Source organism: Typopeltis vanoorti, chromosome 3 (assembly GCF_054136105.1).
Source record: "Typopeltis vanoorti isolate ZY-2024b chromosome 3, IOZ_Tvanoo_1.0, whole genome shotgun sequence".
Lineage (NCBI taxonomy): Eukaryota > Metazoa > Arthropoda > Arachnida > Uropygi > Thelyphonidae > Typopeltis > Typopeltis vanoorti.
In genome coordinates this window covers 94,921,741-94,934,771 of record NC_143551.1, presented here as the reverse complement: position 1 = coordinate 94,934,771, position 13,031 = coordinate 94,921,741, and the positions used below count along the sequence as shown (strand labels likewise).

Sequence of the window (13,031 nt, the reverse complement as noted above, 5' to 3'; positions counted from 1 at the left end):
CACAGCATGACCATGGATGTCTTTGTACCGTTTACCCCAAATCAAACAAACCCTGACTCCAACATAGTGAATTCATACCCGGCTATTAAAAACATAAAGGGATTTACCATCCCCCTTTCTATTATAGTGAATAAGACTTTCTTGTCTTGTCTCCATATGAGGTTGTGCACGTGTTTATGTTGGAACATGGTGTTAGTAACGATTAGGCCATGCTCAGAACAGAAATCCATCAAAATTAATAACAATGTTCTTACATTGTTATTAGCTTTCTTCTTTTTTTTTTTTTTTCCGAAATATTTTTGTCTTGGATTCGTTTCTTACCCAGTTGTTTAGATCTCCAGCAAGGACTAGCTTTTGCATTTTCTTTGTCACTGTGTTCTCTAATAACTAGGAAAATTCCTCCAATTCTTCTTTAGTAGGGCCTTTTGTTTTGCCATAACCACAAATACATTTTATTGTCCAATTCTTGATTTTGAAATTTGCCTAGAACTCTTCTTAAAATTGCCTACTAGTTAAGTTTATCTTCATGTTTAGAGTTCAGTGCTCACTATTACTCACATATAACATTTTGTATTTATTATTTAGCAGGATCTCACCTGTTTTAGTTTTTAAAGAAGGGTGTGTAAGTAAAGTTTTGAAACAAATCAAAGTTGGACATCTATCAGATGTGAACTGTAGACTTAAATATACAAACATTATTCAAGAAAAACGGAAAGAATTTGAAAACAAGAATCAAACCTTGGAGATTCAGTGGCATACCCTGAAGAAAACTTTGATTCAACCAGAGGGGCATGTGGTGAGGTTGTCTGAAAGGATAGAAAAATCAGAAGAAGTTAAAGAGACAGTGAAGGAAAAGAAGAAAGCATATCGAAAGTTCCTGGCAAGTAAATCAGTTTGTGCTCTTAAGGAATACAGAGAAAAATATAAGGAAGTAAAGCACTGTGTAAAATTAGTTAAACAAGTCGTGGGAAGAGTTTGGTAAGAACATAGAAAATAAATATTAGGAACATGGTATTATATTCTGGAGGCCATCAAAAAAGCTCAGAAATGGAGGAAAGAGTACTGTAAAAGGAATTAGAGATGATAAAATGCACCTGAAAATTGGGAATAAAGATAAGCGATGTATGGAGTAATCACTTTGGAAGATTGCTAAATGAAACGAGTAGTGACAGAATGGTTGGAAGAAAACACTCAACACGAATGCCATTTGGAATATATAGCCATACTTGAAGTAGAAAAAGCTATCACAAACCTGAAATGTAGAAAGGAGTAGATGGTATTCAACCAGAAATGCTAAAATATGAAGGTATAAAAGTTTTACAGTGGCTACACTGCATAATTCAGAAGGCCTGATCAGAGGGTCGAATTCCAGATGATTGGAGTAGAGCACTCATAGTACCCGTGTGTGTGTGTGTGTGTGTGTGTGTGTTATTGAAATTAGGATTTACTCGGGATGTATACATTTATAAAATTAATTTAACTGACTAGAACCCAAGAAAGTATAATCTTCTTCTTTCACTCTGCCTTATCCCATGTTAAATGGGGTCGGCACACCAATCTTTAACCTTCCTCTTCCAAGTTCTCCGGTCCAGAGCATCCTTCGGACTCCATCCTTTCTCCCTAAGATCCTCTGTCATCTTATCCCTCCACCTGAGCTTGGGCCTGCCTCTTTTCCCTCCAACTCCATATACTCCACTTGTTTACCAACATACTCCTCACCCTTCCTCTCAACATGTCCAAACCACCTCAGCCTACTTTCTTGTATCTTCTTGCCAATTGGTCCCACCTTAACCGTCCCTCTGATGTAGTCATTCCTTATCCTGTCCTTTGTCACACCACTCATCCATCTCAACATCCGCATCTCTGCTACCTCCATCTTCCTTTCCTGTGCCTTGGTTATAGGCCACGTCTCCGCACCATGGAGCATCGCCGGCCTCACCGCCATCTTATGGAGCTTTCCTTTCCTCTTACAACTCACTCTCTTGTCGCACAGGACCCTGCTCATCTTCCTCCAATTCATCCAACCGCATGTTATTCGGTGCTGTATTTCCTCATCCAGGTCACCATTCCTCTCGACAACCGACCCAAGGTACTTGAATTTCTTCCCTGAAATTAGCCTTTCACCCTGGAGTCGTATGACGGTATCCTCGTCACTCCCCGTTGACATATATTCAGTCTTCACCTGGTTAATTCTCATGCCGCTCTCCTCCAATGCCTTTCTCCATTCTTCCAGGGTATTTTCAAGCTTCTCTCGGGATGATTCACATAGAACAATGTCATCGGCAAACAGCATGCTCCATGGTGCCTCCTTCTTGACATCCTCCACTAGTACATCCATGACCAGGTCAAAGAGGTAGGGGCTCAGAGCTGACCCTTGGTGTAGCCCTACGACAATAGGGAACCCTGTCATGCCGACACTAGACCTGACCTGAGTTTCTGTTCCCTCATACATCTCCTTCACCAACCTCACGTACTTCTCCGACACCCCCTTCTTCCTCATACACCTCCATACCTCCTGCCTGGCCACTCTGTCGTATGCCTTTTCCAGGTCTATAAACACCATGTGCAGATCCACTTGCATCTCTCTATATTTCTCCATCAATCGCCTTAGCGCAAATATTGCATCCGTTGTCCCTCTTCCTGGCATAAATCCAAACTGCTCCTCACCAATTTTCGTTTCCTGCCGTAACCTTGCTTCAATTACTCTTTCCCATATTTTTAATGTGTGTGACATCAGCTTGATTCCTCTGTAGTTGCCACAGTCTTGAACATCTCCTCTTCCTTTGTAGATTGGGACGAGAATACTTTTCCTCCATTCCTCTGGTATCTTTTCCTGTTGGGCTATTTTACACATCAGATCCCATAACATATCCACGCCCTCACTGCCCAAACTTTTCCACACTTCCCCAGGTATCTGGTCTGCTCCCACAGCCTTTCCATTCTTCATTCTTCTTCCTCTGATTTTGTCTTCGTCTTGTAATACTACTCCTGAGGCATCCTTTATCTGCTTGACTGATGTTATGTCTTTCGAGGCCTTATCTCTGGCTTTCGCTATTCTCAACAACTGAGCTTCGCCACCGTTTCTCTCCAGTTCTTCATAAACTTCATCAACTGCTTTCGCCTTTGCCACAGCTCTCTTTGCATTTTTCTTTGCTAATCTATATGCCTCCTTGTCGGCTCTAGTTCCAGTCATGTCCCATTTTTTCTTTGCCTCTTTCTTTTCCTTGATCTCCAACTGCACCTCCTCATTCCACCACCATGCCTCCTTATCCTCAGGTGGTTCCTTTCCTGATGTTATACCAAGCACCTCTTCTCCAATTTTTCTAATATTCCTACTATTAACGTCCTACCATTCTTCCACATCCTTTGGTAACTTCATTTCTTTCAATACCTCTTCTTTAAACTTATTCCTTGGTCCTTCCTCTTCCAATTTCCACCACTTTATTCTCCTCTGTACCCACCACTTCCGTCTATTCTTCTTTTCCCCTTTTATATAACTGTCTACCACAACCAACCTGTGCTGTGCTGCTACACTTTCTCCATTAATCACTTTACAGTTTTTCACCTCCTTCAGATGTTTCCTACGGCACATAATATAGTCAATCTGACTCATTCTATCCCCGCTCTTATAGGTTATCAGATGCCCAACTCTCTTCTTGAACCACGTGTTAGCTATAGCCAGATCGAAGGCCACAGCATATTCTATGATTTTTTTACCTTCATTTCTTTCACCACTTCGTCGCCTTCCTACATGCCCGTTCAGATCTGCTCCGACGATCACTCTCTCACCATCAGGGATTCCCATTACTACTTGGTCAAGTTCTCTCCAGAATGTCTCTTTCTCCTCATCATCACAACCTACTTGCGGGGCGTAGCCACACTTCCTCCCATCTCAAGCTTAACGCTCATAATCCGATCATTCTTCCGGCACACCTCGTAGACTCCACTCTTTAGCTCCTTATCGATGATAATTCCAACTCCGTTTCTTCCTTTCTCATTCACACCGCTATAAAAGTTTATATCCCTCCGCCAGCTCCTTTGCTTTATTGCCTTTCCACCTTGTCTCCTGCACGCACAAGATCTTCAGCTTCCTTCTTCTCATCATGTCCACTATCTCCCTACTCTTCCCATTCATCGTACCCACACTCAGCGACCCGATTCTTACTTTACACACACTCTTTCTGTTGGACTCGCTTCTTTAGCTGAACCCGTCCTTGGTTCAGTAGCCCGTCCTAGCCCACTTCTCACAGTCCTTGGGCGACAGAACTGCGCGTCGCTTACGGAGGACGCCCTAGCCGTGATCCTTTCTCTGTTATCTAACATTTCATCCTGGGTTTTGGCATGGTTTTTTTACGGCCGGATGCCCTTCCTGACGCCAACCCTCCCCATTTTACCGGGCTTGGGACCGGCACTGAGAAGACTAATTTGCCCTCCCCAGTGGCTGGGTTAGAAACCAAGAAAGTATAATAAAAACCCAAGTATAATTAGAACCCAAGAAAGTATAATAAAAACCTTTAATAAATCATGACTAGTTTCATCGGTGCTCCGACTTCTTCAGGTGAGAAAGAAAAAACATAAGACTTATAAAAAAATAACAAGGTAAAAAACATGGCCTTTCCAGCTTAATAAAAGGAAGTAGAATAGTAACAGTCATATTTGAATAGGTGACCGCGTGCTACCGTTGGCATGAGTTGAATGTGTGCGACAGCTAATTTTAAAGTGCCAGTACTGGATTACTGCGCTATGGGAATCAGGCAGATTGTAGCTTAGATTGTTGTTCAAGTGTGAAAGGTCAAGAACTATTTCTTTTGATTCGATAATTCTTCTTTCAAATTTATCCTTGCATATATATATATAAATTAGTAGTGCATTCCCAATCAACTTCGTGTGGCCGTTCTCTTCAAGGTTAGAGTTTGCCGATAAGAGGACATGACTGGAAAGGGCGCCTAGGAAATGTCACGTCTATGTTCCTCAAGACGAATATATATATATGGAATAAAGCTGAATGTAAGCATTATAGCGGAATTTCCCTATTGAGTGTTCCTGGTAAGATTTATGCAAGCATTCTTGAATGGCTAAGTAAAAACACAGGTTGTCAGGATCAGATTTTCACTTTAAGACAAATAGTGAAGAAATCATGGGAATATAATAAGGATCTATATTTAAGTTTTGTAGATCTGGAAAATGCATATGATGTGCTAAGAGAAAATTGTTCAAAATGCTCCAGTTGTGTAAATGGACATTACATCAAGCAATACATAGTTCTCTATTTGAGTTTTAAATCAATAGTTAGGATTGAAGGGGATACAGGAAAATGGTTTGATGTTAAGTCAGGTGTGCAACAAGAGTGTACATTATATCCACTGTTATTTATCATCTATATTGATCACATTGTGAAGGAAAGTGGTATTAAACCTGATATCAAAATTGGAGATGTTAGTCTCAGTTCTTTACTTTATGCAGATGATGTTATACTAATAAATAAATCCCACAAGTCTGTAGATTCCCTTACCAAATTGAATAACTGCTGTAATAAATTTGGTAGTATGAAAATCAGTATTAAAAAGACAGACATTGAAAACTCAACTGCATTCTGGATCGAGAACCTATAGAACAAGTAAAATATTTTGGCTATTTAGGCATGCTTTTAAGTGAATATGGTAAATCAAATATGGAAATACACAACAGAATTAGTAAAGCTGGTATGGTAGGATGTCAGCTGAATAAATGTATATGGAATAAGAAAGAAATTAGTCAAAACACTAAATTAGCTGTATACAAGATGGTGTTCAAATCAATTTTAACTTATGGATCTGAGAGCTGGGTTAGAAATAACTCTTGGTCAAAGACTGGAGACCACCGATATGAGAGTCCTGAGAAAGATTAGGGGTGTGAACAGATGGCATCAATGGCAGTATCATATCAATAGTGAGGATATCAGAAAAGAACTTGACATTGTTAGCAGAACTCATCTCAGGTGCTATGGTCACTTAAACAGAATGGGAGACGAAGGATTAGCTAAACTAGTGTTCTTTGCCTAAATGGCAGGGAAAATGACACAGAGGAAGATCTCAAGATGTAGGTGAATTGATACAGTAAAAAGTGCCCTAGAAGACAAAAATATAAAATCTGATAATATTGGAATGTTGACAGATAATAACAGGCTAATCTGGAGCAAAATTGTTGATAAGTTTGTAATGTAACTTTTCATGTGGTATTATCATAAGATCCTGTACGTCCTCTATGTCAGGAATTTGATGAAGTTGGCATTCTAGTTTAGTATCCTTTCTCATCTTCATAAACGTGAGCATTTATTCAGCAAATGATATTTGTGTAATTCATTCATTGTTATCCACCTCGTTAACCAGAACAATACTACCAGCCTAAGAAGTCTGTATGAAAAACTTTCATCTTCTGGTGCATTTTTAAAAATTTTATTATTATAAAGCTCTTTGTAATTTCACTATTTGTGTGCTAGAAAATGTGTTCATTCTACTATATGTTCTTGTAATTGCCGAGGACAGTAAACAGCAAGCACGACTTTGATATTGGTGAAAGATAGCATAGCAATTCCGTTCCATATTGTGGAAAGCCAGAAACTTCGTTTTATAAACTTCGTTCTTTATAAACTACTAGGGGGCTCCTTCCCCTGACGCCTACGGCGTCCAACCCCCCCCCCCCCTCCCCCCGTGTTCCCGACTGGTAGGCCGGTTCTCCTTGAATTCTGATGACTCGACACTCAGGGTAGTCCCTGAGTTTCAAAACGTTTCAGATAACTTGACGAAAACGTTACAAAAAAAAAAAAAAAAACCGTTACAGCCTACATCCGTTTCCAATTTCACCTTATTTTATAGTATAGAGTAGATGAAGAACTATAAACCTTGCATCGCACCTAGAATTAAAATTGGATCTTTTTTAACTATGCACGTTGTCATTGCTTTGCTTTACCCTACTTACTCCGAACTTACTTTATCAGGGATTTTTAGTTGAAGACAAGTTGGCGGGCCTCATACGTAATGTAAAAATTGTGTGTAATTGTATGTGTACTCCTCGCTTGTTTACTTGATTGCGGAAGGCGAGTTTTTTCATCCTGCGTTATGTGTGTGTCTGACCAGGTAAACCAGCCAGACACACACACGCACACAATTTACACACAAAAATATGTGTTTGGGTATAAAACTAACCCAGTTACCTTTATCCTAAAATTATGGTTATGAAAGCCACCCTGGGCTGAGTATTGTTTTAAGGCAGGGGTTCCCAAACTATGTTCCACGGAAAGTGAATAAGTGTTCCGTGAAAAATTATCAAAATTAATATGAGCCTGGAATGGTTTTAAATGCTGCGACAAGTTCGAACATGTTTGAAAATCAGGCGCTCCTCACTTTTCATGTGGATTGTACTATTAAGGTCAGCGCGCGCTGGCCTTGACTCAGCCTCCAGCGGTTGTCGACACCTCCGAGCGTGAGTGAAGTACGGAGGTATCTATTCTAAGAAACGTGCGGTCACAAGTAAGGTCAATTTGATGCGATAGTGTGCGCTTAACTTTACATTGAATACGAGACCGAAATACTCGACTCTAACCAAGGTGTTCCGTTAAAATTTCAGGGTTTGCGAAGTGTTCCTTCGTAAGAAAAGTTTGAGAAACGGTGCTTTAAGGGCCTGTAAGCGCTGCTGAAAGTACTATGGGTTGTTATTCGCTAGCGCATCACAATAGGTGCAAAGACCATAAGAAAAATTGATTACTAAGTGCAGGTAATCCTCTTATAACGCGGTTTCTATATAACGCAGTCTACAAATTGTAGTAACCCTTGTTCAACACGGTTTCGATATAACACGGTCTACAAATTGTAGTAACTCTTTATCTTTTCAAATATTTTTCACCGCGCGACTTAAAAATCAAATTTTATCTTCGTTAAATTTGCTTCTGCCCGTATCGCGCATGTAGTTATAAGTAGCGAATTTATATTAAGGTAAATATCCTTCAGCACGCATGTACGTCAATTGTTTACCGTATGAAGTGTTTATTGTTGAAAATTGTCTTCGTTTTCTGCCTGGAAAGCGCATTAAAAATCATAACTGTGTTAATCTCAAGCTAAGCACTTTATTTTCTGGTGAGTAAAATATATGTAATGCTTTTTTTATGTAAAAATATTATTTTTATATTAATAGCCACTTAGAGGACTTTTGTGATATCGTTGAAAACGAAATTACTGAATTAAATGATGGGGAAATAGATTTAAATGAGGAGGAACTGGTATTCAATTAATAGATGAATTCGAACCGAATGGCGGGGAAAGTTCTGCCGAAGATTCTGATTGTGATGAATCCGTTAAAGAATTCAGTTTAAAGAAATTAGCAGAAGGATCGGACTTGGCAAGAAAGTTAGGAAGTTATTTTATGGATAATGATCCCTCAATGGAGCTCTCCGGAAAATTCACGAGACGATTGGATGTTATGAACTTAATAAAAAATCGCAACATTAGAACAAGACAAAAGTAGTAATTCCGCCAGTGGAAGCTAAGTAATCTCTTCCCCTTAATGTTTTTCAGGATTTTCTCCAGCTTTTTAAATGCTTTTACCAATAAGTGCAGCATCATGTCACAGCCATTTGTGACAGGATGATTTTCTGTCACAAGACGGTGACAGTTGCTTTACAAAAAACTGATTAATTTTGTGATATAGCAGTTAATCCCAACACCGCAACAACTAACTAGTTTCGTTTGAACGTTTGCATATTAGTTAATTCTTTTTTTTCCCCATCTTACTTTATATATACACTAGGGGGCTCCGCCTACGGTGCCCATTCCCCCGTGTTCCGAACTGGTAGGCCAGTTCTTGAATTCTGATGACTCGAATTTCGAAGACTCGACCGAAACGGGGAGTGCCTCCTTTCTGGCGCCTGCCCCCCCCCCCCCCCGAGTTCCGGACTGGTAGGCCGGTTCTCCTTGAATTCTGATGACTCGAATTTTGAAAACTCGACAGTCAGGGTAGCCCCTGAGTTTCAAATAACTTGACAAAAAACGTTACATAAAAAGGCTTATCGTTATATATATATAGGGTAGATATACCGGCCACTGAATTAGAAAACTTATTTTACGGATAGGCTTACAACTGCCATTACTGAGCTTCTTTAATTCCCTGCGAATAATTCGGTGAGATATGGGTTAGACAGCCTTCATTAAATGCTTCGGTCAATTGCAGGTCAATAGGAAGTTCTATTTGTCCGTACAACCCTTCTCAGAAGACGGCGATCTCGTTCCCGACAGACTGTCTTAGGACCATAGTTACGCCTCTTAGACAAGCAATGTGGGTTATTTTTTTCACGGATTAAGCATCCGCGACATCTCACCCTTTGAGAAATAAGTCAACTCTGCTGTTTTCAAAATTGTGGCTCTAGGGCGGGTACCCACAATAAGACCATTATCGAACTCCGAAAGATCCTTTGTTTTTCCCATTGTGCTCAACACTTGACGATTACTGACCAGCAGCATTCTTAAATAGTTGCCTAGAACACGTGATGATGCACATGACTAAGTATTTTGCATATGCGCTGCGTAAGTGATGTTTGCGTGCATCTGCATTAATGTTTCTAATTCAGTAGCCGCCATGCGTACTAAACTGAAGTTGGTGAAAATCTTGTAATTATTTTTTTTCTAGTTTTTTTATACAAGTCTTGTATGACTTGATGATGCAACTCCAACAACTTACGAAACTAATCGGGATGTATTATTTAGTTTAACAAAATCTCTGCTCATTTCCGATATAGAAACGTGGTCTCTATATCGGAAATTTAGTTTAATTTAACTCTTGTATGAATCTAATGTAATGTATTATGCCTTTTCACATCGTCCATATTACATTCACGAAATGTTTCTAATTTGTTTTTAAGTGTATACTTAATTGCCATTATTTATGTTCCCATAGATTTGTGGTTGAAATCTACGGAATGCCAGATATCCCCTGTTCAAGGCTTTAAACAAAAGATCTTAATTTCCATCCATTCTTCTTTTTTTTCTTTTCTTTTTTTTTTTCTGATGAAATTTTTCCCCATTCATTCTTTTCAACAGAAAAGAATGAATGGGGAGATGATTAAAACTACTGAAGCTGTTTTCCTTCTTCAGTATTGCACGAAACTGAATTGAATATTTAAATACGATGGTAATGAGTTTTTTGTAACTCCGTCATGGGTAAGTTTCAGATTCTGAAATGTTAGAGAATCGCTATAAAATAAAACATGCAAAGTTGCATTTCTTGCGGGTCGTGCTTCATATATCGTTTTTCTGCCAATATTTTTTAACAGAACTTGTCATTTGATCATTCAGCGTATGGATTTCATTAATCTTCCCCCCCCCCCCCCGTATCTTCCGCCTTAATGTTCAGATGGAATTTATATCGTAGAATTTAGTGACGTCGATGCTATATAAGATCTCTTCCTTGCATTGGATTTTGTATTAGTAGTAATTTGAAACAGCAGTTGAATTCGCAGTAAACGGCATCTAATGATAATTTTCCTTGAGACTGCGTAGTCGATTTCATAGGAAATACTAACAAAGAACTCTACTTATTTCAGTTTTCACTTGTGAGAGAATATGATAACCAAGGGTGTACGCACACAGAGATGTACGTGTGCGCGCGTGCAATTAAGGTCACGTTTTAATAAATTGTACAAATATCCAACAGAGTTACATTCCAGAATAAATATGTACACTGCTTACATGCACATTGGTATACTTTTTTTTTTTTTTTCCTTTGAATGACGTGGTCGAGTAGAGAATGTTTGCTTTCGTAACCGTATACGATCATTTCTGGGTTTCATGGAATATGTTCCGTGATTCAGAGGAAAGAAAGGGGGGGGGGTAGAAGAGAAGCTATGAAAGCCTTGTTCTTGACACAGTCGCTTGCTAATTGCTTCGCTAGACAGTTTCTAAAAGAGTCTATTATACCGTTGGCAGGAAATAGCCATTCTGTTCATTGTTAAAATACTTTTTTCCCCCCTCTCTTGTCCATTCGGAGTTTGATACTAACGCGTTTGTAGCATTTTTCTCGCATCTGATGCCCGTAGGTGGTTCGGAAAGTTCTTTGTTTATTCACGGGTTGCTATAACTGAAATAAAGCCCCCTTTGTTTCTAAGAGTGATGTGACACGACCTTTCTTACTGTCCCTTTTTTGTGCGTGGTCACTGAACTGTTTGTGTGCAGATTCTTGGTTGAGAAAACACTTAGCTTAAAGCGGGAAACTGCTGCTTCGTTTTCTGTATGCTTCACTTTTATGATTTTTTTTTAATGTATCCTGATTACTACTTGAGAGGTTTACACATGACTAAATGGTGATTCTTTTATTTTTATTTATTTTAATTCATAATGTTATATATATTTTTTTGACTTCTTTCCAAGCATTGTGCATATTTCATGCGAAACTAGTTGTGCATTCAAATACTAGTTTTTTTTTTTTTTTTTTTCTGTTTTGCTATCTCGGCTACTACTCATTAAAATCTTTATATAGAACCCTAGGGGACTGAGATATAGTATCCGGCAACTCACGACAACGGTGGAGGAAGTCCAAAGAATTCCTCACCTTCCAAAAAAAATTTTAATATCTTGTGGCCCGTATCAGATATTAAGCTGATAAGAACAGATACTATACTGTTATTTTAACCAAAAGGCCGATAAGCGAAAAGTGTATATGTTATCTATGATATGGGCTCCATCGGAAGTGTCTAGCTTACTCCATGTTTGTCGCCTGTTGCCCTGGCATTACACTACCTGTAGGGTCGGCTCTCATCATCGGGGAGAATTAAAATAATAATAATAAAATATTAAACGGAAACAAAAGTTTCGCAAACCAATACGTATCCTGCATATATTAAAGTAAAAAAAAAATATATATATATATAACGGTTAATATCAAATATGATTTTTTTAACGTTTAAATACAACATAGGGGAAAAAAAAACCTCAAACAACAAAACTGAGAATTAGGAAATATTTTATATTCCACAGCCATGCTTGCCATAAAACATTAATTTGTGTTTATAAGAATCATGTTTTGCTCACTGCGCTTACCCTTTCAGAAGACGAATGATAATTATCTCCTCCCCAACAGACACTACAAATGCAAGTAAAACAAGTAGCCTTTACTGGATTTAATGGTACACCACTAAATCCAGTACGGACACAAGTATGTACTATATGTAGTGACAGTTAGCGTCAAAGATATTGTGGAGCTACTTGCTGTAAGCAGTGACCTAAAGCAAATTTTTCATCTACCAACCAGAATACTCGTAGCACTTATATACTGTAATATCCTTACCCAGCACTGGATATTTTCTTAACCAATTCTCCTTCCAGGCACACACACTACTGAGAGGACTTAGTAGTGTACTTGGAATTGAGTAATGCAGATAACCGTTTCATCTCTAGCGGAACGCCCTTCCCTGCACCCTTTACAACCTCATGTCATTGGACATAACGACAAGTGGAAGATATCAAAGACTGTCTCCTTTCTGTAGTTAAAAACCTACATTTTTCTTTTCTATTCTCCAGAGATACTTGTTTTTGCCATGTGACTGGAATTATCCATGTTGGAATGAGGCTCTTCATTCCCCAATGACTTAATAATTCTCATCCAGTAGCCAGGTCATGGGTCAGTTCAACAAGGGGGAAAAAAAAGTGTCTTTAGACAAAAAAAAAAAAAAAAACTAGCTTCGTACACAGCCTAGTCTACACTGCAATCCACAGAATCATTAAATGTTAAGATTGACTTTGAAAAAGTCAACTATAGAAACATGCCTCTAACATTGGAAGCCATGCTTTCTGGTTTCTTACAAAAGTTGTTGGGCTAAATTTTTGTTCATCTGTGCACTGGCATTTCTCGCTCATACGGCAGTATTGCAACATCAGCTAAAGATAACTTCCTTAGCGAACCTCAAGCATCACTCTTCTCATCCAACGTCTGCATAGATGACAAAGATAAATCACCTCTAACTTTACTGGGACACTGCATTCGCATGCTTCCCATAGCCTTCCATCAGA

The 13,031-nt window shown here is 38.9% G+C and overlaps 1 protein-coding gene and 1 pseudogene across 1 annotated transcript in view; one reads left to right on the top strand and one right to left on the bottom strand.

Moving 5' to 3' along the window:
• Galphai (G protein alpha i subunit) overlaps positions 1–13,031 on the top strand; it is a 167,096-nt gene that overhangs the window by 31,558 nt on the left and 122,507 nt on the right. The gene's annotated exons all lie outside the window — the stretch shown is intronic.
• Positions 11,522–11,674, bottom strand: LOC150108399 (U2 spliceosomal RNA; annotated as a pseudogene).